Below are 27,973 nucleotides of genomic sequence, written 5' to 3' on the forward strand. Positions count from 1 at the left end.
CCTTAGCTCTTGGTGCAGGTAGAGACAGGAAGGATCCTGTCTCAGGATTCCTGTGCACTGTGTGTTCCTGACAGGTCTCTGTTTGGATAGTTATTGGAGTGGAAGTGGGGTCTCACCTGTGGGCTTAGGAGTGAGACCAACTTTCTCCGGGCAGGGTAAGGTTTGGAGGGTGTAGCCTTAGCTCCAGGACACTGATGGGGATAGGCAGATATTAATAAAACAGTGTAAAGTATAATTTACAAAAGATGAGTGAGTGACAGAACCTAGTATACAACACTAGGTCCAGAGTAGACAGTCTTATATTGCTTACTTAAATGTATGCTTAGAAATTTAATCTTATATTAAACATTCTCATCAAAAATGATAAAGTAGGAAATTTTAAAGAGAATCAATAGCTTCATCTTTAAAGATTCTTTTTATTTCTATTTCTATGTGTATCTCTGGGTTTATGACCACCTGCATTAGTTACTGAGGAGACCAGAAGAGGGCTTTGGGTCCTCTGTAGCTGAAGTTACAAGTGATTGGGTGCTGCCTCATAAGGGTGCTGGGAATCAAACTTCAGTCCTTTGCAAGAACAGCAGATGCTCTTACTGCGTGTCCATCTTCTTTAGCACCTGGGTATGTTTATAGTATACATTTTATCAATGTCACAAGTATGTTTTATTTTAAAAGATGCTAAGTTGTAAACATTAAATATTTATTGCTCTTGGTATATCAATAATGCATCAATCAATTGGTTTATGAAAATAAGAAAATGAATTAGCATAACTCACTACATTAATAGGCTAAAAGCAAAAATTTGTATGACTTTTACCAATAGACAGAGAGCATTTGACAACGCCCAATTTCCATTTGAGACTGAAAAGGACTTTCAACAAATTTGAAATAGAGGTAGAATTTCTCAGCCTTATTAGGAACTTTTACAAAAATCCTGTAACTAACATCCTGTTTTCTGGTGTGACATTTGAAACTTTCTCTTTTAGCATCACAAGGCAACAGAGTCTGTTTAACTACTACTTTTGACTGTCATACTAGAATTCTTAATTAATGCAACAAAACAAGAAAAGGAAATGAAGTATATGCAAATTAGAAAGGAAGATATAAAAGTCTTTGTTCTCAAAAAACACATCTATCTGTGTAGAAAATCTGGGAGAATCAGAGGGAGAAAGGAAACGCTGTTAATATGTAGCCCATTATCTTTCTAAATACCAATAACAAACACGCAGTATTGCAAATTAAAAACCACATTACAATTGCACCACCTCTACCAATAAATGAAAAAAATAAATGTATAAATATACAAAAATATGTACAAGGAGAAAACTATAACATTTCTTTAACAAATAACCTTAAAACAATGGAAGAAAAGTATCTATAGTAATAGATAAGAAGACCAAATGTTGTAGATATGTTATTTCTTAATTAGAGCTATAAATTCAACACAGTTTCAAACACAAAACACATCTTTTTGATATTGACAAGCTGATTGTAGCATTTATATAAGAAGGAAAACACCAAGAATAGCCAACTGAGAATTGAAGGTGAAGAATAAATTCTTTTGGATAGGGCTGACACTATCGAACCTGCAAAAATATACTTTAAGCTACAGTGATCAAGCCAGTATGTGGGTGGCAAAAGAATACACAAGAAGATCAATAGAATAGACAAGAGTAGATAAGAAAGTCAAGAAGTGGGGTTGGGGATTTAGCTCAGCGGTAGAGCGCTTGCCTAGCGAGCGCAAGGCCCTGGGTTCGGTCCCCAGCTCCGGAAAAAAAAAAAAAAAAGAAAAAAAAAGAAAAAAAAAAGAAAAAAAAAAGAAAGCCAAGAAGTAGAGCTTTCATAAACACTGTTTGTCTTTTACAAAGGAACAAAGGCAATCTAGTAGACCAGAGGTTATCTTTCTATCAAATAGTACTGGAACAACTGGAGATCTACTTTCAAAAACTTATCTAAGCAGAGATCTCATAGCATTTATAAACATTAGTTCAGGAGGGATCATGGATCAAAATGAAAAACTTTACATCATATAAAGGCAAACGAATATTTTGGTGAACATGTATATACTGGTAATTTTTAGATATAACACTGAAGACTTGATCCATGAGGGGATGCACTGGTAATCTGTACTTCATTGACATTAAAATCTTGTACTATGTTAAAGACAATGTTAAGAAAACAGGAAGAGGGGTTAGGGGGATGTTGGCCTGGAAACCAGGAAGGGGAATAACAATCGAAATGTAAATAAGAAATAGTCAAGTTAATAAAGATGGGAAAAAAAGAAATGTTTTGTTCCAAAATAGGGGAAAAAAAAAAGGAACGGCGATTAAATGATAGAAAAAAAAGAAGAAAATAGGAAGAATTTACAGAGGGAGAACCTACTTATAAAAGATCAAAATATATTATCTGGAAATTGTTTAAAGAAAAAAGATACAGATTATGATGGACTTATCAAAGATATTCAAAGATCTCTTAAAGATAAACATTAAGAAAATGAATATTCCAGGGGCTGAAGAAACATCTCAGCAGTTCAGAACACTGACTGCTCTTATAGAGTTCCTGAGTTCAATTCCCAGCAACCACATGGTGGCTCGCAACCTTCTATAATGGGAAATGATGGCCTTTTCTGGTGTGGCTGAAGACAGCTACAGTGTAGTCATATCCATTAAATAAATGATTCTCTTTTTTTCTTTATTAACTTGAATATTTCTTATTTACATTTTGATTATTATTCCCTTTCCCGGTTTCCGGGCCAACATCCCCCTCCCCTTCTCTATGGGTGTTCCCCTCCCCATCCTCCCCCCTTTACCGCCCTTCCCCCAACAATCATGTTCACTGGGGGTTCAGTCTTGGCAGGACCAAGGGCTTCCCCTTCCACTGGTGCTCTTACTAGGATATTCATTGCTACCTATGAGGTTGGAGCCCAGGGTCAGTCCATGTATAGTCTTTGGGCAATGGCTTAGTCCCTGGAAGCTCTGGTTGCTTGGCATTGTTGTTCATATGGGGTCTCGAGCCCCTTCAAGCTCTTTCAGTTCTTTCTCTGATTCCTTCAACGGGGGTCCTGTTCTCAGTTCAGTGGTTTGCTGCTGGCATTCGCCTCTGTACTTGCTGTATTCTGGCTGTGTCTCTCAGGAGATCTACATCCGGCTCCTGTCTGCCTGCACTTCTTTGCTTCATCCATCTTGTCTAATTGGGTGGCTGTATATGTATGGGCCACATGTGGGGCAGGCACTGAATGGGTGTTCCTTCTGCCTCTGTTTTAAACTTTGCCTCCCTATCTCTACCAAGGGTATTCTTGTTCCCCTTTTAAAGAAGGAGTGAAGCATTTGCATTTTGGTCATCCCTCTTGAGTTTCATGTGTTCTGTGCAACTAGGGCAATTCAAGCATTTGGGCTAATAGCCACTTATCAATGAGTGCATACTATGTGTGTTTTTCTGTGATTGGGTTACCTCACTCAGGATGATATTTTCCAGTTCCATCCATTTGCCTATGAATTTCATAAAGTCAGTGTTTTGATAGATGAGTAATATTCTATTGTGTAGATGTACCACATTTTCTGTATCCATTCCTCTGTTGAAGGGCATCTGGGTTCTTTCCATCTTCTGGCTATTATAAATAAGGCTGCTATGAGCATAGTGGAGCATGTGTCTTTGTTATATGTTGGGGCATCTTTTGGGTATAGAGTGGTTGTACCAGTCTGCAATCCCACCAACAATGGAGGAGTGTTCCTTTTTCTCCACATCCTTAAATAAATGATTCTTAAAGAAAATAGGAAATGAATATTCCAATGTAAAATGATCATAAGGCCAATGACCCACTGCTGTGGCTACTTGCATAGGACCTGCAGGTTCCGTATGTCAGTGTTTCAGCATTGGAGGAGGAAGGGTTCCCAACTCTCATTGGGAGATGATTAATAGCTAACAGTGAATGAAGGAAGATGTATCACCTTATTTAGTAGTGTAGCCACTAATAAATTGCCCATTCTCCAGTAATTAATCTCCCATCTGTGCTCACACAGGCAATGCCAATTAATCTCGGTGAGCTATACACATGCACAGAAAAGAACGAATGCAGGAAAGAGAAAATGTTGAAATGAAGAATGAATTTAAGAGGAAAAGAAGAAGGAATGAGATGGGTAAAATGGAGTAACAACAACAACAAAAAAAACCCCAAACGATTCACTATGTACATGCAAATAATAGGAAATAATTTTTAAAAGGGAAAAGGACTTAAACTTTTTATTGCTGTTTCTCCTTAGAAGATATATGACCAACACCATTATATCTGAGAAAATGCAAATTTTAGCAATAGCAAAAATCTACTTCATATGTATTATTGTGGCTATACTAAGGAAAGAAAGTAACAGGTGTTGAAGATATGAAGATACCAGAATCCTCATATACTATATTTTGGCACTATAAAATACATTATCCACCTTGGAAATCAGCCTACAGTTTTTTTATTAGATATATTTCTTCACTTACATTTCAAATGTTATTCCCTTTCCTGGTTTCCTGTCCATAAACCCCCATCCTCTCCCCCTCCCTCATGTGGGTGCTCCCCCCACTCACCCCCCTTACTGCTCCCCCCCAACATTCCCCTGCACTGGGAGTCCAACCTTGGCAGGACCAATGGCTTCCCCTTCCACTAGTGCCCCAAGGCTATTCTCTGTTACATAGGCAGTTGGAGCCCAGGCTCAGTCCATATATAGACTTTGGGCAGTGGTTTAGTCACTGGAAGCTCTGGTTGGTGGGCATTGTTGTTCTTATTGGGTTGCAAGCCTCTTCAACTCTTTCAATCCTTCCTCTAATTCCCCCAAAGGGGGTCCTGGTCTCAGTTCAGTGGTTTGCTGCTAGCATTGACCTGTATTGCACATGCTCTGGATGTGTCTCTCAGGAGAGATCTATATCCGTTCCCTTTCAGCATGCGTTTTTTAGCTTCATCAGTCTTATCTAGTTTTGGTGGCTGTATATATATGGGCCACATGTGGGGCAGGCTCTGAATGGCCGTTCCTTGAGTCACTGCTCTAAACTTTGCTTCCATATCCCCTCCTATGGATATTTTTTCCCCTTTTAAGAAGGAGTGGGGACATCCACACTTTGGCCATCCTTCTTCTTGAGCTTCCTGTGGTCTGTGGATTGCATCTTGGGTAATTTGAGCTTTTTAGCCTACAGTTTTAAAGGGTCACAGAAGTAGGAAGGTTGAGAAAGTAATAGCTAAAGAATAAGTGGTTGGTTTTTGAATTGAGGAAAATGTCATAAAATTTGCTATAGTAATTTTTGCACGAATATATTATAATCCTACAAAATAATTAGTGTCATTGTGACATTTTCACATACTGTTTGTATATACCACACTCATTGGTCTCTCTGGTCCCCCTTTTTTCCCTCCTCCTGGCCCCCAATCTGTTCCCAAATAATCCCTCTTCTACTTTCACATTCCTTTGTTAAATTTCTATTCTGAATGTAAGACAACTTGTTATACTTGTTTTTATGCAGTTGGTTTATTTTACAAATATGATTTCTAGTTTCAAACATTTCCTTGCAAGCAACATGATTTCATTCATCTTTGTGTCTAAATAATACTCTACTGTGTATTGATGCCACATTTTATTTATGCATTCATCTCTTGCTGGGGACTTAAGGTGATTCTACAACTTTTGTGTTATGAATACTGTCACAATAAACATGGCAAGTAGGATCTTTAATGTGCACTGACTTTGATTCCATTGGATATATATACAGGGCTAGTACAGCAAAATCATATTAGATTGTAGTTTCAGTTTTTTTGAAAACATCTCTACTGATTTCCACAGCGGTTCCACTAATTTGTATTCCTACACTAGTGTCTAGAGAATATTTCTTTCTATACATCCTTACTAATATTTATTTTTTTGATGGTAGCCATTCTGACTGAGGTGCTATAGATTCTCAAAGTACTTTCAATCTGCATTGCTCTGATGGCTAAAGATGCATGCCACTTTCCCATGTTTTTGTCTATTTGTACATTCTTGGATTCTAATTGTTTCACAGATCTATAAATGTACTAAATCTCACTAAAGTACATTCTTTAATAGTAAAATTTGTGCATGTGCCCTATATGACCCATGTACCAGTATACAGTTTAAGACCCTGTTAAGCAAGCACATTGAAGGTATAAAAGATCCAATTAAAACATTAAAGGGATAAAAATCACAACAAATGACATGATTTTACTTCAGAATATCAGTGTTAATTATACAGCAAAGAAGAAAACATGAACGTATAGCAATAACTATTTAAAATAATACATAGAAACAAATAACAAGTGTGTATTAATAAATCAAAGAACATCTTAGTAAAAGACATAATTGTGACTGAAATCACCATAGCGGAAAACAAAAGAGTGCTGGCAAAGAAAGTCTTTGAAGTATAGTAGTTGAAATATATATCAATTTGATGAAATAAACACACACACACACACACACACACACACACACACACACGAATAGATCATGAACCTTAAGTTTAGGAATTATATCAAGAAACATCAGAATTAAATTATTCAGCATTAGTGTTAAACAAATTGAAAGCAGTCAGAGGAAGAGAAATGTTCTCCAGTTATAGGATAACTGAAGTGTTCAAAGAAGTTATAAAACAAGAAGGAAGCGAGACATTTTTATAGTAATGAAAGGGAATTGTATAACCTAAAATTCTATAGTTAATATCTTTCAGAAATTAAGATAAAAAATTAGTTGTTAGGCTGAAAAATCTGAATGATATCACAAATAACAGACTCCTAGCAGGAGGAATACTAATGGAAGTCTCATAGCAAAAGAAAGAGAATGCAAAAATATGGATGCATAGAAAGTTATTATGAGGGCAAAGAGTGGAAACTACATTGGTATATCAGATTGTTGATATTGTCTGTCAACTGGATAGGATCAATAACCATTGCAGTGACAAGGCTTGGGGCATGTTTATGAGCAATTATCTATATTATATTAATAACTGACTTGGGATGACACACCATGAATATGAGCTGAGGTCCTGGACTGAAATAGGAGAATGAAAGCTGAGAACTAGCAATCATTACTCTGGCTCTGGGCTGGATGAAATGAAATAAGTTGCAGTAAGCTCCCGCTGCCATGATTCCCTACCATGATTGGGCTGTATCCTTGAAACGTGAGTCCCAATAAACCATTCCCTCCAAATTGCTTTTGTTAGACTATTTTTTCTATAGCAACAGGACAAGTAACAGATGCAATATATAGAAAGAAAATTAGTTTGCCTATTTAAGTCTCTTTGGGATATTTTAGCAAAAACTTGAGATACATAAATATAAAACATTTGCCATTGATATTACGAATCTTGGAATATGAAAAAAATGTGAGCATTGTATTTTTATTTATCTTGTCTTCATATTAAATTAAATATACACATTATATTTATGTACATATGGAAGGCATACAATTTCATCTAAGGCAGAATGGGATGAGTTTGAATGTGTACTATAAACCATAAATTAAACATTATCTAAATTAAATTAAATTTATTAGCTTAAGTGAAACCTTCCAAGCTATACAGAAAATTCACAATAAATAGTCATATACATTTGTTATTTAAAAATAAAACAACAAATGTGTAATAGAGGTGTATACCACCCAATATTTGTCCAGAAAAACAGAACAAACAGGATGATAAGGTCTCTGGTGATATTTTATCCACATAGGTGGAGAATATCCACTCACTAATCAGTTACATCCTAGTGGCAATGATGTAATGGTTTATTTCAACTTGACAGAATCTGGACTTGACTGGGAGAAGCGCATCCATGTATGTCTTTGGGAAAGTGATCTTCATTACATTTGATGTGGCTCATTGTGGGGAAGAGATTACAGGCTGGGATTTTGGACTGCAGAAATGGAGAAAGGGAGTTAAGCAGCAATATACCTTAATAGTTCTCTGCTTCCTGGTTGTGGATACAATGTGACCCAATGCTTCAAGACTCTGCTCCTTTGACTTCCTCGCTATCATGGACTATGCCCTTGAAAAGGGAGACAAAATCAACCTTTTATCACCCAAGTTGTGTTTGTCAAATTATTTATCACTGCATCAGAGAAAGTGACTAAACAGGGGATTCATGTTAATCTGTTTGTGTAATGAAACAACATCTAATACAGCAGCTGGAATTGGAGTCAATACCTTGTACAATTTACAGTAATCTGCCATTATTCTCCATGATCAAACTACCTTCTACATATGCCAAGAGGATGACACGAATGCTGGTGTGGTAGGAATCACTACTCCTATATCTTCAAGTCTTTGAGGATGGCATTAATCTCTGCGGTTCTCCAAGGAATAGGATGTGGCTTTTGCTTTACTGTGGATAAAGGGAGAAATGGTTTTAATGGCAACTGTTTGAACTTTCATATCTCAAACGTACAAGTTAGCGAAATAGAAATATTATGTTTACTGTGAAGCAGTCCAAAGTTAAAGGACTATTAAGACCTGACCTCCACAAGCTACTATTCTGCACAGTGGGCAACACTGTCTGTCATATTATATCTACTGTGAAAAAAATCCAGAGCTAAAGCACTATTGATACCTGATCTCCATAAGCTACTACTCTGATCAGTGGGCCACAATGTCACTTTAGAACCCGTGTTGGTATATTTTCCTATGGCACAGTGCACAATTCTACTGAAAGAAAATTGTGGATCCTTTTTGGGAAAGTTGGCAGGAAGATATAGATACAGAATAGAATTTTCTAGTAGACTGAGATTTTGTATCATGAGACCCTCTTCTTCATTTGAGGTGTTCTGGGCCTGTCAAATGACAGAAGTCAAGGAGTTCATTGACTCTGGTTTCATGATTCTGGTTGGACTTTATTGCTCATTCAACATGGGTCCTTTTCAGTTATGCAGATTAAGCAATTGATTAGGTCCCTTTCAGGCTTTCTTTCTCTAATCTGCTAGCTGATGCCATGGATTTGTAGAGGTCGGTCTCTCCATATGGATTGCTGTTTTGGCTTTGTTGTTCTTTTCCCTCTTTTCGGTGGGAGGGGTGTCTATCTCTTTTAGGCCAGCAAGGTAGTGCCATTAGAGACTTCTCATACTGGAAATGACTTTTCTCATCAATATTCATTGCAGTTGTTACCCTTATTCATATCTCTGTCCCTGGTGGCTACATAGCATTTGAAACCCTCTCCCTTCTTCTGTGATCCTGTATTTAGCACTTCTTTAAAAAGGCTTCATTGTCCTCATTAGTATCCACAACTAGATCTTTTCATCCTAATGTTATAGTGCTTTAAATGATATCAATCTTCTTTTCAGGTTGCAGGAAGAAGATTGTAAATCAATTATTAACCACACTCATGCTTTGGAACTCAACTACGTTCATCTTACTTACATTTCACAAGTATGGGACTATAACTCGTATTCTAAGGTTTGTCCTACAGTGAAAATCAATCATAGAACTTGTCGGTGACACCAATAATCAACTTACACAGCCATGGAGAATCATGTTTTCTAGACATTTTATGAATATTGAGATGGTCTTAAATGATAAGTCAAATTCCATTCTCACTACACTTTTGAATCTCTTCCTCTACATTAAAGTAAGACTTCTAATTAATTCACTAGGAGTCTTTTAGTTCTTGTTTTACCTTACCGACCAGCCACACTTTTAGAAACTTTTCAAGCTCCACAAGGTACAACATTAAATGCAGAATCTCTCATAGCAAACTGACATAAATGGATTTCTCCAGTCTTCCATTTTAGCCTATACCTTTAATGTACAATGTCACATATGTTCCCTGTATATCTGACTCTAGTTACTAGTTGAGAAGCATGACAATTTTGTGTGTAGATACCAAAGCGATTCAGAACTCTCCTCCCGTATAACAATTAGCCACAGGGGAGGGAGGCCATTATAGAATTGCTTTTTAGGACACATAAGTTTAATTTTAAACAAGGAGAGAGAGGTCATTCTCACTTAGAGTCAACAGGTCTTTCTTACCATTAAAGACTCATCAGAATGTAGAGTCTCTTTGTACCGAGCTTCACAGTATCTTTCTATGTATTTGCATTGGAAATTTCAGGATCCAATTTTTATATAATCAATGGAAAACAAGTAAATATTCTTCTCTTAAATGATTTCTTTTTGTTTCCTAGACTACTGCATGAGTTATGGCCTGCTTTTAGTGGAGAAATTGGGGATTGGAGGAATTTGACAACCATATAATTTACACAGGGAGGTCGTCCCAGTCATACCCATTGTGGAATATATTTCTGTTTTCACAGGAAAAGAAAACGTGATTGTTTTCTCTGCAGAATTTCCCCCTGCTTAATTTTTCTTTTGTGCTAACCCTTGTTGCTCATAAAAGATGTCCTAAGCATAATTACTTTATATCTGATGGGTAGACAAGGATTTGTCTCAAATTAAAAGACCTAGACATCTGACTGCCATTGGATGTGGTAGAAAGACGGAAAATCTAATTGGCAACCATGGTCTCACTCCTACCAGTTGTCTGTCTCTTCCGTTTTCTTGGTGGGAGGGGTGTTTATCTCTTTTAGGCCAGCAATGCAGGACCATTAGAGACTTCTCATACTGGAGATGACTTTTCCCATCAATACTCATTGCAGTTGTTACCCTCATTCGTATCTCTGTCCCTGGTGGCCACATAGCATTTGAAACCCTCTCCCTTCTGCTGTGAGCCTGATCTAGCACCTCTTTAAAAAGGCTGCATTGTCCTCGTTAGTATACACAACTAGATCTTTTCGTCCTAATGTTATGCTGCTTTAAATGATATTAATCTTCTTTTCAGATTGCAGGAGGAAGATTGTAAATCAAATGGGTAGGTAAAGTGGCCCAGGGCAGTGGTTTGTCATGGTCCAGATGTTCATGTAATCCTTCTTCAACCTCAGGTCTCCTCTCCATTTAGAGTGAAAATGTTACAGCAATGTGGGCGGCGCAGGCTGTACTTGAGCTAAGGTGATTGATAAATCAATTTGATAAAGAAAAACCCTTCAGGGCCCCTGCGCATAATTTTCTAAGAACATTTTGGCAATCTATCACTACTAGGTACATCCATCAAATAAACAGGTGTGTAGGTTTTTTCCTTTCTCCCCTACTCCAATCTCCCTCTTCCTCCCTTTGCCTTTTTCTTTTAAATGAGTTTCACTGTCGCCTTTGTCATAGACAGAAATTGTCTTTTCAAGGCAATATAAAGATTTTTTAAAAGCTTATAAATACCCAGCCCATTTTTCTCATATACAAGAGCCCAAAAGGAACACTAAGGTTTCATTTTCTCTGACAAATAATCCACATATTTTATTTCTAAAAATAAGAAGAAATCAATCAGCCTAGTGACTCCATGGACCGATTTTCTAACTCAGAATTTATCATCATTCTGCTTGCTGTTCTTAGTTAGGAAAGTTTAGCATTGAAAAACCTCAATTTACATGTTGGCAATCTGTGATATTAATCAATTGAATGAGTATATTAAGGGTAGTGCTGGTATGTTCAGTTGGGAATCTTATACATTTCTGCTTTGTGCACTAAGAAAATACTTTGTGTTGGGCATAGGAGTGCCCACCAGGAATTCTAACACTTAGGAGGCAGAGGCATAAGATTTTCATAAGTTTCCCAGTCTGGTCTATGTTGTGAATTATGACAGTCTTGTATACATGGTAAATTACAAGCCACTGAGGACTAGACAGTGAGAGAGACCCTGTCTTTTAAAGCCCAAAGTAAAATAAACAGAAAGTATCCAGCTTTGACATAGGAACTTGGGCAAGCAATCAATATTTTCATCCATCTTTATCTTGATTGTGATGATGGCACCATTGGTGCATAAATGTCACAACTACTGAGTCACATACTTCCAATATGCAAAGCTTATTATACTTCAATTATAACTTTAATAGCTCTTTCAGAGAGAATTTGCAGATAAATGATTTTTAATTGTGTTTTTGCACTAAGACAAACTGTTGGTGGTTGTCTTAGTCAGGGCTTCTATTCCTGCAAAAAATATCATGACCAAGAAGCAAGTTGGGGAGGAAAGGGTTTATTCAGCTTACTTCCATGTTGCTGTTCGTCACCAAAGAAAGTCAGGACTGGAACTCAAGCAGGTCAGGAAGGAGAAGCTGATGTAGGGGCCATGGAGGGATGTTTCTTTTCTTTTTTTTTTTAAGATTTTATTTATTCATTTTATATATGACGAGTACACTGTAGCTGTCTTCAGACACACCAGAAGAGGGCATCGGATCCCATTACAGATGGTTGTGAGCCACCATGTGGTTGCTGGGATTTGAACTCAGGACCTCTGGAAGAGCAGTCAGTGCTCTTAACCGCTGAGCCATCTCTCCAGCCCTGGAGGGATGTTTCTTACTGGCTTGCTCTCTTATAAAACTCACGACTACCAGCCCAGGGATGGCACCACCCATGATGGGCTGGGTCCTTCCCTCTTGATCACTAGTTGAGAAAATGCCTAACAGGTGGACCTCATGATGGCATTTCCACAACTGAGGCTCCTTTTTCCTGATAACTCCAGCTTGTGTCAAGTTGACACACAAAACTAGCCAGTACAGTGGTTAAGAAAACTGGAAAGACATGTGGTCCTGCTATTTCTTAGCTGAGTGCCTTTCGGGGTTCCTTTAGGAAAAAAAACAGCAAACAAGCAAACAAGCAAACAAACAAACAAACAACCCCAATTCCTTGAGTACCATCTGAAGATAAGGAAAGTAATGAGAAAACATAACTCAAATATTCAGAACTAAATGAAATAGCACATGTAGCACAAATAAAGCTTGAGAGAAATGGCAGGCACTATTTTGCTTGGAACTACTAGAATTTAATTTTTGTCTTGGTGGAAAGTATATAGAACCACAAGAAGCTATACAGAACAACACATGCACAGAAACAAGGAACAATACTGTAGCATTGAGAATATCATCACGTGTAAAATGGCTGAACATTTATGGGTTTGGGCATCTTCAGCAAGTGAGGAGAGTTTATGTTGAGGGCAGCCAGTACAAATCTATTCTCTGAAATAATTGGCAATAAGGGTTCTTTTGTATAGGTTCCTTAAATCAGCTGATCCCAAGTTCAAATGCATTGGAGCTTATGGACATTTCTTCTTGTAGAGCAATATACTTGAGGGAAAAATGCGTCTAGACTAAACTTGTGCAGACTTTACTCTTGTTATTTTCTCCATCATTGGCTCCAACCCTCCTAATGCAGTGACCCTTGAATACAGTTCCTCATGCTGTGGTGACCCCCAACATTAACATTATTTCATTGCAACTTCCTAACTGTAATTTTGCTACTATTGTGAATTGTATTGCAAATATCTGATAGGCAGGATGTCTGATATGTGCCCCCTGTGAAAGGGTCTTTAAAATTTCCAGGGGATTGCAACTCACAGGTTGAGAACCACTGCTTTCAAGCATGCGGTATAACAACTGTTAATATGGTACTTGCATTTTATGGGGGATTATAAATAATCTACGAACGATTGAAGGAATTTAGAAAGATATGCATGTGCTTGATACAAATATTGTATAGTGTTATAAAGAAGACTCGAGCGTCCTTGATAGTTGGTTTCTGGGTCCTAGAACAAATCTTCCTCAGATACTGAGGAGCAACCAGAGAAACAGTTGAAAAGTACTTGATTCTGAACAATAATTGGCAGGCTGGATATAGATTTATCCCGGTAAGTACTCTCTAAATGGTCCTTCATTTTTTTGTGTGTGTGTTATCATACCACACTCAAGACAGCTTTTCATCAACAAAGATAGTGAAGTGTGTGACAAAAGGGAAGAGGTTTACTAGGCCTGACACACCAACAACCAACTCTAGAAGCTTTGACAGTAAAATCACTCTGGCAATCTTCTGTGAAATCCTCCATCATATGAGGACCAAAGGATGAAAGTGGACCCTAAGAGGTGATCTGCTGTGGAAATTACCGTATGTTAAAAAGGCAAGTCCTGGGCAGGGTAGTTTGTTCTCTAACAAATTTAATTTCTTGGGTTTTTATTTCTCAAATTGTATTGCCATCAAGAAACAAATTATCTCTGTATTATCTTAATTTCACTATTTTTTAAAAATATTGATTTGGAGGAAAAGGAGGGGCAGGCCCTTCTGGTTGCTGCCCTCACAGAGAGCTGAAACCCAGCCCCAAGGGGTGACTTCAGGCATGAGACCAGAGGTAAGACCAACTTTTCCACTCCAAGTTACCTGCCTGGTGGACTCAGGACACACGCCCACAGGAACAGTTGAAAGCTAGTGGACAGGAATGACTACATGCCTGAAAGCAGAACATTCTGTTCCCATAACTGGCTGAAAGAAAACAGGAAAACAGGTCTACAGCACTCCTGCCACACAGGCTTATAGGACAGTCTAGCCACTGTCAGAAATAGCAGAACAAAGTAACATTAGAGATAATCTGATGGTGAGAGGCAAGCGCAGGAACCCAAGCATCAGAAAGCAAGACTACATGGCATCATCAGAGGCCAATACTCACACCAAAGCAAACACTGAATGTCCAAACGCACCAGAAAAGCAAGATCTAGATTTAAAATCACATTTGATCATGATGACAGAGGACTTTAAGAAAGACATAAAGAGGGGGTTGGGGATTTAGGTCAGTGGTAGAGCGCTTGCCTAGCAAGCACAAGGCCCTGGGTTCGGTCCCCAGCTCCGAAAAAAAAAAAAAAAAAAAAGAAAGACATAAAGAACTCACTTAGAGAAATGCAGAAAACACTAGTAAACAAGTAGAAGCTCTTAGAGGGGAAACACAAAAATCCCTGAAAGAATTACAGGAAAACGCAATCAAACAGGTGAAGGAATTGAAAATTGAAATAGAAACAATAAAGAAAGAACACATGGAAACAACCCTGGATATAGAAAACCAAAGGAAGAGACAAGGAGCTGTAGATATGAGCTTCACCAACAGAATACAAGAGATGGAAGAGAGAATCTCGGGAGCAGAAGATTCCCATAGAAATCATTGACTCAACTGTCAAAGATAATGTAAAGCAGAAAAAGCTACTGGTCCAAAACATACAGGAAATCCAGGACTCAATGAGAAGATCAAACCTAAGGATAATAGGTATAGAAGAGAGTGAAGACTCCCAGCTCAAAGGACCAGTAAATATCTTCAACAAAATCATAGAAGAAAACTTCCCTAACCTAAAGAAAGAGATAACCATAAGCATACAAGAAGCCTACAGAACTCCAAATAGATTGGACCAGAAAAGAAACACCTCCCGTCACATAATTGTCAAAACACCAAACGCACAAAATAAAGAAAGAATATTAAAAGCAGTAAGGGAAAAAGGTCAAGTAACATATAAAGGCAGACCTATCAGAATCACACCAGACTTCTCGCCAGAAACTATGAAGGCCAGAAGATCCTGGACTGATGTCATACAGACCCTAAGAGAACACAAATGCCAGCCCAGGTTACTGTATCCTGCAAAACTCTCAATTAACATTGATGGAGAAACCAAGATATTCCATGACAAAACCAAATTTACACAATATCTTTCTACAAATCCAGCACTACAAAGGATAATAAATGGTAAAGCCCAACACAAGGAGGCAAGCTATACCCTAGAAGAAGCAAGAAACTAATCCTTTTGCCACAAAATAATGAAAGTGAAGAAAGAGACCTTATGGGAGGAGCATAACACAAGAGTTTACATGTAACAGGGAAGCCGATAAGGGCAGCAGTCAGTGGGCTGTTGGGGGATGGGGCCAAGGAGAGTGTGAAAATAAAACAAAATGAGGCAGAAGGATCAAAATAGAAAAAGAGTAAGGGAAACCCATTAGTTAATATGATAACCTAATGTTTGCTGAAGAGAAAACAAACAAAGCACCCAGAAGGGCTTTGGCTGCCGCTCAGTGATACTAATGTACATGCTAGCATGTTGTCATTAAAACCAAAACCAAAAAGAAAAGAACACAAGCAAACAAACAACAAAATAAACAAACAAAACAAACAAAAGCCTTATTACTATCTTCTTATTCTAAGAAACAACATTTACTCTAACATAATGCCATTCCAAGGTTCACTAGAATTCACCTTGATTACACAAGAGGGAGAAAAAGATATTTTTTGTAATAATTTTGGCTGCAAAATCTGAGATACCAAAGATATTATAGGGGGAATTATTTCTAATTAAAATATAATTATATATCTTTTACCCTTTCCTCCATCCAACTCCTCTCTTACCCCATTTCATTCCTTTTCAAATTTATGGCCTCATTTTTATTGTTATTGTCATACATAAACACATGCACACATATATGCATGCACACACACACACACACACACACGCACACAATTTAAGTAACAGGAACTAAAAGTTACTGGTAACATTGTTGGAGCTTTGGAGTATTTAATTTTGTGAATGTATAGTTCCAAATAAAATGTATTTCACAGATATTTGCTCGGTGATAATAATCTATATTCTGAAAGGGAAGGAGTTAAAAAGTGGGAAGCCTTGAGTTTGCCAATTTGTGTTAAATCCACAGAACCACATGAGTACCAATGAGATTTAGTTGGGGCAAAAGTTCTTTGTTTTTGTGAAGCATGGGTTGTCCAGGAACCAAGCATAGAACTTGAGTCTATGAGCAGTGCTAAAGTTCTCCAGTAAAATGGGTAAGGCAGAGGCTTTAATCTGCTTGCTACCAGCTCAAATCTTAACAAAAAACACAGGGAGAAGGAGCAAGGTAGTCAGTCACCCATAACTGATGTCTAGGAGGAGATAGAATAAAGCAACTGGGGGTTTCCTTTTCCTAAATTCAGCTGAAGCTATATTTCAGAGGTGTAAAATATGTCCTCAAATAGTGTGATGGTTTATATATGGTTGGCTCAGTATGTGGCAGTATTAGAAGAGGTGGCCTTGTTGGAGAAGGTGGGTCATTGCAGGCATGGGCTTTAAGACCCTCGTTCTAGCCACCTAGAAGCCAGCCTTTTCCTAGTGGCCTTCAGATGAAGATGTAGAAGTGTCAGCTCCTCCTGTACCATTCCTGCCTATATGCTGCCATGTTCTCACCTTAATGATAATGGACTGAGCCTCTGAACCTGGAAGCCAGCCCCAGTTAAATGTTGTTGTTAATAAGAGTTGCCTTGGTCACGGTGTCTCTTCACAGCAATAAAACTATAAGACGAATAGGCATCTCAGTAGTGATACCATCACACAAACACAGCCTTTCACCATAAGAACCATCTTGGCCATCAAGATAGGATCTTCTGTGCTCTGTGGCATCATATTCTTGCCTCCCTGGCACTATTAGCTCCAATGAAGTGTGCTTCTGTGAGTCTCAGCAGCTTCCCTCTCAGTATCCACATCTTGTAATATTTCTGTCCCTCATTCTTTCAGATCACCTAGATTGTGGCATTCAAAAGGCAACTCAACTCCAAATCACTTTAAGCTCAAGCAGCCCGTTGACTGGAATTTTGATGCAGAACTCATGAGAGCTGAAATTCGATTAGGTCCACCATATGCAGTATCATGTTAGAAGGCTTTCAGACTCTTGACAGTGTATTTATCAATTTTCCAAAAGGTAGACTTCTGGCATGACAGGAACATTAAAATAAAGAAGAGACAATGTGCTTTAAACAATTCATTTGTTTTTCTTATAATTCAGATTGCGAGTAGGTAATCAATCAGGGTGTCTCTGTGTACCGTTTTGGAATCAGGGAGAAGTTGGAAACATGCATTGTGACCAACCCCTGCATTCTAATATGCTTGAGTGCGAACAAAATAATTAAAGGGAAGAATCCTTTTACCCTGTTTAGTCCCCAATTTCACCTCAGTGAGTTCGATGAGATCTTCTAAAACAAATCAAGTTGACAGTTGCTCACTCTCCGTTGCCACATTGTAAGACTGAGCGCTCACCGCACACATTGGCACTCCTTTCTCCAAAGGCCAAAGGGCCCACTGGCAGACAAGGGCAGGGCGTGGTGCTTCATATACAGTGGAGAAGACACAGGTGTGGTCCCTGCTTTCTTTCGTGCTGTGATCTCCTGGGTGAAACTGGCATTAGTTAAATGATTGCATAAATGAACATGGAATTTTGAACTGAGATAAAAATACAGTGAAGGAAAGGCACTCAGCTTGAAGAAAGCATACACAGTAATAGTAGATCATTAGTTCCTTTCTACATTACTTTGCTCAAGTACTTAACAGAGGCAACTTAGAAGAGAAGGAGTTTATTTTGGCTCACATTTCAAGAGTGTAGTCCACCATGGTAGGAAGTCATTGTGGTAGGAACCTGGGGTTCCTGTTCACATTGAATTGATAGTCAGGATAGTGATAGTTGCTTGTATTTGGCTTATATTCTCCTTTTTATTCAGGTCAGAGTCTCAGACTTTCCAATGGCACCACTCACATTTCAGGTGGATCATCCCAAATCAATAATTAATTAACCTAATTTAGATAACCCCTCATAGACACTCCCGGGGACATGTTTTATGGTAAGCCTGAATCCCTACAAAATAGATGGCTAATTGATGGTTAATCAAGATTTACTATTACAACTAGGGGATTAATGAAGGCCTCCACAAAGAAATACTGCTTAAGCCAAGCTTTGAGATTTATGGGACCCATTAAGATTTAAAGGAATTATCAGTAAGAATTGTAGTCTAAGATAGAATAGCAGGTCCAAGGTGCTGTGGAGGAGTAGAAACTAGGCCAGGGCAGTTGTAGTGCAGAGGACAAAGGACTAATGGGAGATTTGGTTGTAGTTTGACAAGGGTGTTTCTCAATGGGACAGCACTGGCTTTGGAGTATGACAATTCTATTTGTAGCTAGAGAGTGCTATTTTGCATAGGCAAAGTTGAAGGCCTTTACACACTAAATGCCCTTTCGGTATTTATGACAACCAAAATATTCTTAAATTTCCAAGTACTCTGAACTAATAGCTGTTGGGTAAAAAGTGACAGAGACAAATAATTTGTAGTTTTGTCTTAGAAGCCAGAGGATTCAGTAAGAAATAGTTTCAGTAAAGGAGAAAGAAAATAAAATAAAAATCTTTTCAGATTCTGAAAAGGTTATTCTGGCTACAGTGAAAAAAAACAAAAACAAAAACAAAGCTTCCTCAGAGACCATTCCTAATGTCAGGCAGTGACTCGGACCTGTCATCTCAGTACTAGAGAAGTGGCAGAAGAACTGTGAGTTCTAAGCCAGCCTGAGCTGCATAGTGCTATCCTTATAAAACAGCGACACAAAATGCCAGTTCCACAGGAGGGAACAGGAGTGCAGAGGTAATTGGACAAGCTCTCACTCAGCAAATATTAATAGTAAGTTTTAACATCTTTATAAAGGCAGCTATTTATTTAGTACTGTGTGTGAGCCAGTTGGGTGGTATGTGCTTTCTATCAGTTACTTTTTTAATTATTTATTTTATGTATATGACCGTACTGTAGCTGTCTTCAGACACACCAGAAGAGGGCATCAGATCCCACTGCAGATGGTTGTGAGACACCATGTGATTGCTGGGAATCAAACTCAGGACCTCTGGAAGAGCAGTCAGTGCTCTTAACCGCTGAGCCATCTCTCCAACCCCATATGAGTTACTTTTTGAGGCATCATCATAGCTAATGGCATTTAAAGTATCATCACATGACCGATGAGCGAATGAATGTAGCAGTAGAGCTTAGTGTATTCCTACTGTTATGGAGCAGATCGATAGTGTATCTGCCAGACTTATTTGACCCTAGAATCCGTGCTCTTAACAATTATGGGCTACTTGTAATTGTTATACCACCTTAATAAGGGCAGGGTTTGGAGGACTTGCGAGGAGAACAGCCAAGCCTGGCTGGAGTATAGGAACATTTGTTATGGAACACTTGGAAAGGCCAACACAATCAGTATGAAAATCCTGGGTGAGGAACTCAGTGGGTAAGAGTACTTGCTGTGCAAGCATTAGGGCCTCAGTTCAGATGCAAGCACTCACATCAAGAAAGCCAAGCGTGTCAGCATGAGCACCTGTAACCCAACATGGAGGCATGGGCAGAGACAGTAGGACATGGAGGCTTGATGTACCTGCCAAGCCAGTTTCAAGAAAATAAGGAGAAATTCTCTCTCTCTCTCTCTCTCTCTCTCTCTCTCTCTCACACACACACACACACACACACACACACACAAGCAGCATGTACACACACAATATAAACAGGCATGCACACACACACACAAGCAGCATGTACACATACAATATAAACAGGCATGCACACACACACACACAAGCAGCATGTACACACACACAATATAAACAGGCATGCACATACACACACATACAAGCAGCATGTAAACACACACACACAAGCAGCATGCACAAACACACATACAAGCAGCATGTACACACACACACACAAGCAGCATGCACACACACACACACAAGCAGCATGTACACACACACACAAGCAGCATGCACACACACACACACACACACAAGCAGCATGCACACACACACAATATTTTTTTCCAAGTCCATTAAGAATTTTAATGCTGCATTTGAAACTCATAACTCCAGGCAATGCCCTGACAGCCATGACTTTGACAGAACTTTATTTTTTTTAATTTTTTAAAATTTTTTATTTTATTAACTTGAGTATTTCTTATATACATTTCGAGTGTTATTCCCTTTCCCGGTTTCCGGGCAAACATCCCCCTCCTCCCTCCCCTTTCTTATGGGTGTTCCCCTCCCAACCCTCCCCCCATTGCCGCCCTCCCCCCAACAGTCTAGTTCACTGGGGGTTCAGTCTTAGCAGGACCCAGGGCTTCCCCTTCCACTGGTGCTCTTACTAGGATATTCATTGCTACCTATGAGGTCAGAGTCCAGGGTCAGTCCATGTATAGTCTATAGGTAGTGGCTTAGTCCCTGGAAGCTCTGGTTGCTTGGCATTGTTGTACTTTTGGGGTCTCGAGCCCCTTCAAGCTCTTCCAGTTCTTTCTCTGATTCCTTCAACGGGGGTCCTATTCTCAGTTCAGTGGTTTGCTGCTGGCATTCGCCTCTGTATTTGCTGTATTCTGGCTGTGTCTCTCAGGAGCGATCTACATCCGGCTCCTGTCGGTCTGCACTTCTTTGCTTCATCCATCTTGTCTAATTGGGTGGCTGTATATGTATGGGCCACATGTGGGGCAGGCTCTGAATGGGTGTTCCTTCTGTGTCTGTTTTAATCTTTGCCTCTCTCTTCCCTGCCAAGGGTATTCTTGTTCCCCTTTTAGAGAAGGAGTGAAACAGTCACATTTTGATCATCCGTCTTGAGTTTCATTTGTTCTAGGCATCTAGGGTAATTCAAGCATTTGGGCTAATAGCCACTTATCAATGAGTGCATACCATGTATGTCTTTCTGTGATTGGGTTAGCTCACTCAGGATGATATTTTCCAGTTCCAACCATTTGCCCACGAATTTCATAAAGCCATTGTTTTTGATAGCTGAGTAATATTCCATTGTGTAGATGTACCACATTTTCTGTATCCATTCCTCTGTTGAAGGGCATCTGGGTTCTTTCCAGCTTCTGGCTATTATAAATAAGGCTGCGATGAACATAGTGGAGCACGTGTCTTTTTTATATGTTGGGGCATCTTTTGGGTATATGCCCAAGAGAGGTATAGCTGGATCCTCAGGCAGTTCAATGTCCAATTTTCTGAGGAACCTCCAGACTGATTTCCAGAATGGTTGTACCAGTCTGCAACCCCACCAACAATGGAGGAGTGTTCCTCTTCCTCCGCATCCTCGCCAGCATTTGCTGTCACCTGAGTTTTTGATCTTAGCCATTCTCACTGGTGTGAGGTGAAATCTCAGGGTTGTTTTGATTTGCATTTCCCTTATGACTAAAGAACACACACACAATATTAACAGGCATGCACACACACATACAAGCAGCATGTACACACACAAGCAGCATGTACATGTACACACACAATATAAACAGGCATGCACACACACACACACACACAGACACATTCAGACACAGACAGGTACACACACCTTAGGGCTGGCAGGATAGCTCAGCAGTTACAATCACTTGCCCCTAAACCTGATGAACTGAGTTTAATTCCGAAGAGCAACAAAATGAAGGAAAGAACTAACTCCTACAAGTTGTCCTCTGACTTCCACATGCACACTGTGACAAATGCCATCTTCCGAAATAACAATAACAACAACAACAACAACAAAAGAATTTTTAAAATTCTGAGTCCTTGAGAATAGGAGGGTAAGAATGAGCCAACAGTGAAGGGGAATGAAAGGGTGCTGAAGACAAACTTATTCTCTTTAAGTTTTCCCAAAGAAATATAGTAGTGTATGCCTATAACACTAGTTCTTGGTAAGCTAAGGCAGGAAAGTCACGAGTTTGAGGCCAGCTTGGCATACAAAGAGAAAGCCTATTTCACAAAATAAGACAAGGCTAATACAAAAATAAAATAAGAATAAAAAGATGATGTCACAATGAAACCCTTTATATGTTGGAGATTACAAAGCAGGCTAGGGCTCAGTGGTAGAGAACCTCCTTGGCATGGGAGTCTGTCCCTATATTCAATGGCTGATACTGTCTGAACAAACCAGACCAAAACCAGATCCCTGTCAAGTGCAGAGGCTTTTTGGAAACTCAGAGAGGGAAAAGGCCACTGCCCACTTTTGATTCCTCAGAATGATGGGGCAGTGCTGAAGCTAAGCCTTTTGACTTGCCCATTCTTTTCATTCAGGGTGTAACTTGAATCTCACAACATGGGATGATCAAATAAAGCAAATTAAGAGACATACACCCCAGTGACTGGCCCGGAATCCTCCCAAAGGTCCCAGTTAATAAAATCACCCAAGACAAGTGATCATATGGAAGATTAGAGAAGTGTGACCAATAAGCACACTGTGTGATCTGGAATTGGACTCCCCCTCTTTCTTCTTTCCACTCTCTCTTTCTTTGATTTCTCATATCGTCCTGGGAATTGAACCTAGGGCCTTGTGCACACAAGGCGAATTTTCTCCTATTGAGTTACATTCCTAGCGGTGAACTACTGCAGTGAGGCGCACTGCTGGGGTCCCCACTGAAAAATGAAAGTGCTCTGTGTGTAAAGGTTGTGGGGGTCTGCATTTGCATGCTTGAAGAATTGAAAAATTCTTCAACATTTCAATATTTTTCTACAAAATGAATGTATTAAATGATATTAATATGGTCTCATCATCACCCCTAGCCTTGATATACATAATAAGGACTGATAGTAAGTGACTATCAATCAATAAGAAGATGACAAAAGGTGCTATTCTATGAGACACATATTCAAAGTCTGCACTTCCTCTAGGTGTTAGGGAAATGACTTCATTTATCTGAGACTTTTTCATTTTGGGAGTTGTAGGGAATGCAGAACTAACTAGAACATAAATGGCTTCAATAGCTTTGTAGTCCAGGGGGAGGGAGAAATACGGTGAGCGTAATCAAGAGGGACACTTCGAACTCCATAGGGATGCACAGTAAGGGAAGCTTATTGTAGCCAGGGAAAGGAGGCGGGAAGTTAAGGCAGACATTGTCATGAAAGGGGGAGGTTGGACAGGTCAGGCTTTGTAAGAGTCTCCCAGGCAACTTCTTTTCTACGTGTGCTGTTTTGACCAGCGGCAAGAGCCCGCAGCACTTAGGGATTTGTTAGTAACTCAAATCTCAGGTCCACCTTAACTGTATTCAGAAAATCTGGGGTGGAAGTGAGCACAGCCAGCCTGCTTTGTTTTAACAAGTTCTCTGGGGGATGCCAGCAGCCGCCTGCTTGTTCACAGTTGAGAACCCCTGCTGTTAGTAAAGAGGAGGAGGAGAAGGAAGAAGAGGAGGAGGAGGAGGAGGAGGGGGGGGGAGGAGGAGGAGGAGCCATTCTAGGTCGAGGAAACAGTGTGAGGGCTTTCAATGAGAAGGATGTGTGTGCTAAGGATGCATAGAGGTCAGAGTCTGGTGCATGGATAAAGGAGACATGACAATGACCAGAGTGCTGCTGGGGTTTATGAACTTAAACTTTTGCAATAATAGAGGTACTTACGGAAGACGGGTGACATGCAGACCTGGATATTGGCTTAGAAGCCATTATTCTCATCTTACCTATTGGTTCTTTTCCCTCTTGAAACCATGTACACACAAACAACAAAAACGGACTTAGCAGGTTATATTTATTATCTGTGCATATTTTTGCACATGTATTTATGCATGAAACGACAATAATCAAAGAAAAAAGAGGCTATCTATTTGAGAGTGGGGGACATGGGGCAGGTTGGAGTGGGGAGACCTGGGAAGGGCTGGAGGGGGAAAAGGGGAAAAGTGATGTAACTCTGTTTTCACTAAAAATGTTTAAAAAAAAGAAATGTGGGGGACTTGATATTACCAATTCCAGGGATCCTTTTCTAAACCCATATATTCAGCCTGAATCAGTTTTGAGGGCACCTCGGCAATGATTCATTTCATATTTCCAGAGATGGTTCTGCATTACAAGCTGGGTAGAAGCTTTCTTTTCTACGAGAAAGGTAACACACCTTGGTAAGTGTGTGGAAGGGACAGTGAGTACATCAGTCCCTTCTATGAGATGCAGACCACTTTATAAGAAAGAACCTGATTTGGGCTCATGGATCTAAGGGCATAATGTCTAGAGACCTCATGTAGCATTGAACTTGTTGGCAGACTCCTGTGTTGGTACAGGGTACCCCCATGGTGAGAGCCAGGGAGTACATATGTGTTCTAGTTTTTAGTCCTCAAAGCCACTGGTATTCAACCTCAGAGTCTTCCACCCTGATGGACTTATCTAATCCCCACTTCTGAAAGGCTCTACTTCTAAACACCTCATCAGATAAGTTTCTGCCGTCTTAACCCTACTATGACTTTGGTAATTATACTCCTGCATGAGTTGAGGATGAGAACGAATCCTCTAGTCCCACCGGAAATGACACTCCTGGCTGCAGTTCTACTCACGGTCACTGGGGTGTGGCAAAGGACTCATACAAAAAACACTGGGGCAGTCCTCCTTGATACATTGTGAACCACTTCCTCCTTGAATGACACCAGCAGATCAGGATAAAACTTCGCTGTGAGATTAGAATTGATTTTTGGTGCAATAGAGGTAGGGCATCCCAGAGTCTAGACCATGCTCGTCTGAAATCTGTGAAGTTCCCCGAAGCCTACGAGCAGGAGAATGGATACCCTTGCAAGGGATGTAAGGATCTCTACTCCTGAAAGCAAAGTTCCCAGAGTTTCTCTCCTCAGAAGCCCTAATTGGCACATATGCTGCCTCCTCTTCATGGCTGCCTCTGCAGCTTCTGCTGGCCCATTAGGTTTCTCCCACACTAGTGGAGGGAGACAAGAGGTACGCGAACAAAGCCAAAATTCCCACAAATTATGATCTACAACCAGAGAAGGTTGTCTGTCGGGTACGGGAGAAGGAAATGAAAAGACAGGCCAGGGCACTGTGTGCTATGTGAATCCAGTCAGCACTGTGGCTAATTAGATTGGAACAAAGATGAGTGACTTCTAGAAAGAGTCAGCTCTGTAACAATGATAGCCACAAGCAATAATATTAGCATCGAATATCCTCTGAGCGTTTATCAGGGGTCAGACACTTTACTCAGAGGTGTGTGTGTGTGTGTGTGTGTGTGTGTGTGTGTGTGTGTGTGTGCTGATCATCTCATTTAACATTAGGTGATGGATACTACTGTTATTACTGTTGTGAAAAAGTAGGTTCAGAAAGGTCAAAGATTTTTATCAAAAGCTATATAGCCAGGAAGCATAAAAGAAGAACTTTAAAAGATATCTGCCCAACTCTAGAGTGTGAGCTATTCATGGTTTTCCTGTTATTAGTTATGACAAAAATGATCCATAAGTGTAGAATGGGTAGAAGCTATGTGGGACACATAGATAATTGCATAGAGGCCAGGTAACAGAGGGGCTTGAAGGTCTGACTGAGGGGTTGTAGTTCTATTCTGGAGGTATAGAAGAGACATTAGAGATGTAAAGATATTATTTTCAGTATTAGAAAAAGAAGTAATGACAAGATGGGCCCAAATGGGGACAGCCAGGCACTACTGGCTACACAACTTACAGGACCAGGTGCAAAATGAAAACTATTGAGACTTTCAAAGTGAATGTATAGAGCTTTAAGTCAAACGTGAGTGCCCCCATGAGGTTATTCAGAGGAAATGCCCACACAGCCAGTCCTAGAGACAGAAAGCTAATTGAGAAGGCATAGAGTGCTGGGAGGTGGGAGTCTGGTGAATGAGTTCTGGGGATGGGACAGTGGGGAGATGCTAGGAAGAAAATGAGGAACTAGAATCAACAGGAAGTTGTAAATGTTCCTATGCCTTTCACTTCCCATGCTTTGTGACTTCACTGAGATCAGGACTGCACAATCAAATGGAATGACTAGGAGAGGAACTGGTTTGAGAAGCCAAGTTTGCTTTGGAAACATTTATGTGATTCTTCCTGCATATGTGGTATTTGAGTGACTGTGAATGTGGTTAGTTCACACTGGAGATTACCCAGAAATTGATCTAATCTCTTGCTTGGCCATAAAGCTATGTTTTATTTCTTCTGTTCAAGGAGAAGGATTTACTTAAAGATTGTTCTCTAGGTGCCAGAGGTGGACATGCTCTCTTTGGACTAGAAGGTAAACTCCTACATTGGCTTCATTTAGAGAGCGCAGCATGAGTTTCTTTCTTCCTGTAGGTCTAGCAATGTGTATGTTTTTATTTCAGTTTTTGGGAGAGTAGGGTAGCATAGCAGATGAGCTTTTTGTATGGTATCCCCAGCAATTCTGTGATCCTGTTCTTCCTCATTTACCCCTTAGGGCACAAGGGCACTCTAAGGTGTCGTTTAAAAAGTTTAAAGAAGACAGCATTGTTTTCTGTTTAGGTCACTCTGAGGAAAGGACAAATTGAACTTGGAAATTGGGGAGCATCAATGCATCCTGGCAGATCTGTTGACAAACAGTATTATTGCAACTTCTTATGTAAGGACTAGAATGCACCAAGTCTACCAACCATGGCCCAACCATCTGCACAGTAAAGAGATTTAAAGAAAGAAGACTTTCATAAGAGAGTCTCCCTATAACCTTGAAACCTAACTAATATTTATTCATATGTTTTATTATACTTTATTCATCTGAAAAAACAAAAAAGTAAAGTTCACTGTTAGTCCTTGTACCTTATGAAAAAAAAGAGAGTCTCTCTACATCCCATATTTATCTTGTATTTATGAAGTATCCTTTTCTACTTCAAATGGGAACTTTAGAAAAAATGGACCCTCTACTCCATCCATGGTGAAACTTTTCAAAACATATACCTGTAATTTAGTCTCCTGATGAGGGGCCTAGGATTGTTCATAAATGGGGATGTTCTATTGTGGTTTAGATGACAAATGTCCCCCAGAAGCTCATGTTTTTGTTAACATTTGGTTCCTAGTTGGATACTTTAGAGCTGGCAGCCTCACTGGAGGAAGTATGACACTGGGGGTAGGGTTTGAGGGTTCGGCCTGGCTCTACTTCCTGCAGTAGCTTTCTGAGTCCTGTGTGTGGTTGAGATCTCTCAGTGTCCACCTTTGGCCATTTGCTGTTTTGCTTTTCTCAATATTGTGGACTGTTCTGGAACCACACATCAAGACGAACTCGCTATAAGACGCTTTTGGTCATAGAGTCTTATCAAAGCAATAGAAAATAACTAATGCAGCTATCTTGGGTGATATGATTCCAAGACTACTGGCTCTCTGGCATTCCACGGAACGGATTATTCTTTCAAATAAGGACGTTAAACATCGTATTTATTTTATTTGTACCATGAGGTGTGTGGAGGTCAGAGGACAACCCATAGGAGTAAATTCTCTCCTTTCACCATATGAGTTCTAGGGATCAAAATCAGGTTGTTATGTTTTGTGGCAGTGCTTTTACTGCCATTGCTCTGGCTATACATTTTGTATTTTAGAAGCAGAGATAATCAGATTGTAGATAGAAAGTCTTCACTTTA

At 39.6% G+C, this 27,973-nt stretch overlaps 1 protein-coding gene across 1 annotated transcript in view; it reads right to left on the reverse strand.

The window, feature by feature from the left end:
- Trpc5 (transient receptor potential cation channel, subfamily C, member 5) overlaps nucleotides 1-27,973 on the reverse strand; it is a 280,812-nt gene that overhangs the window by 174,479 nt on the left and 78,360 nt on the right. The gene's annotated exons all lie outside the window — the stretch shown is intronic.

The sequence above is a fragment of the Rattus norvegicus genome, chromosome X (assembly GCF_021556685.1).
Source record: "Rattus norvegicus strain SHRSP/BbbUtx chromosome X, alternate assembly SHRSP_T2T, whole genome shotgun sequence".
Lineage (NCBI taxonomy): Eukaryota > Metazoa > Chordata > Mammalia > Rodentia > Muridae > Rattus > Rattus norvegicus.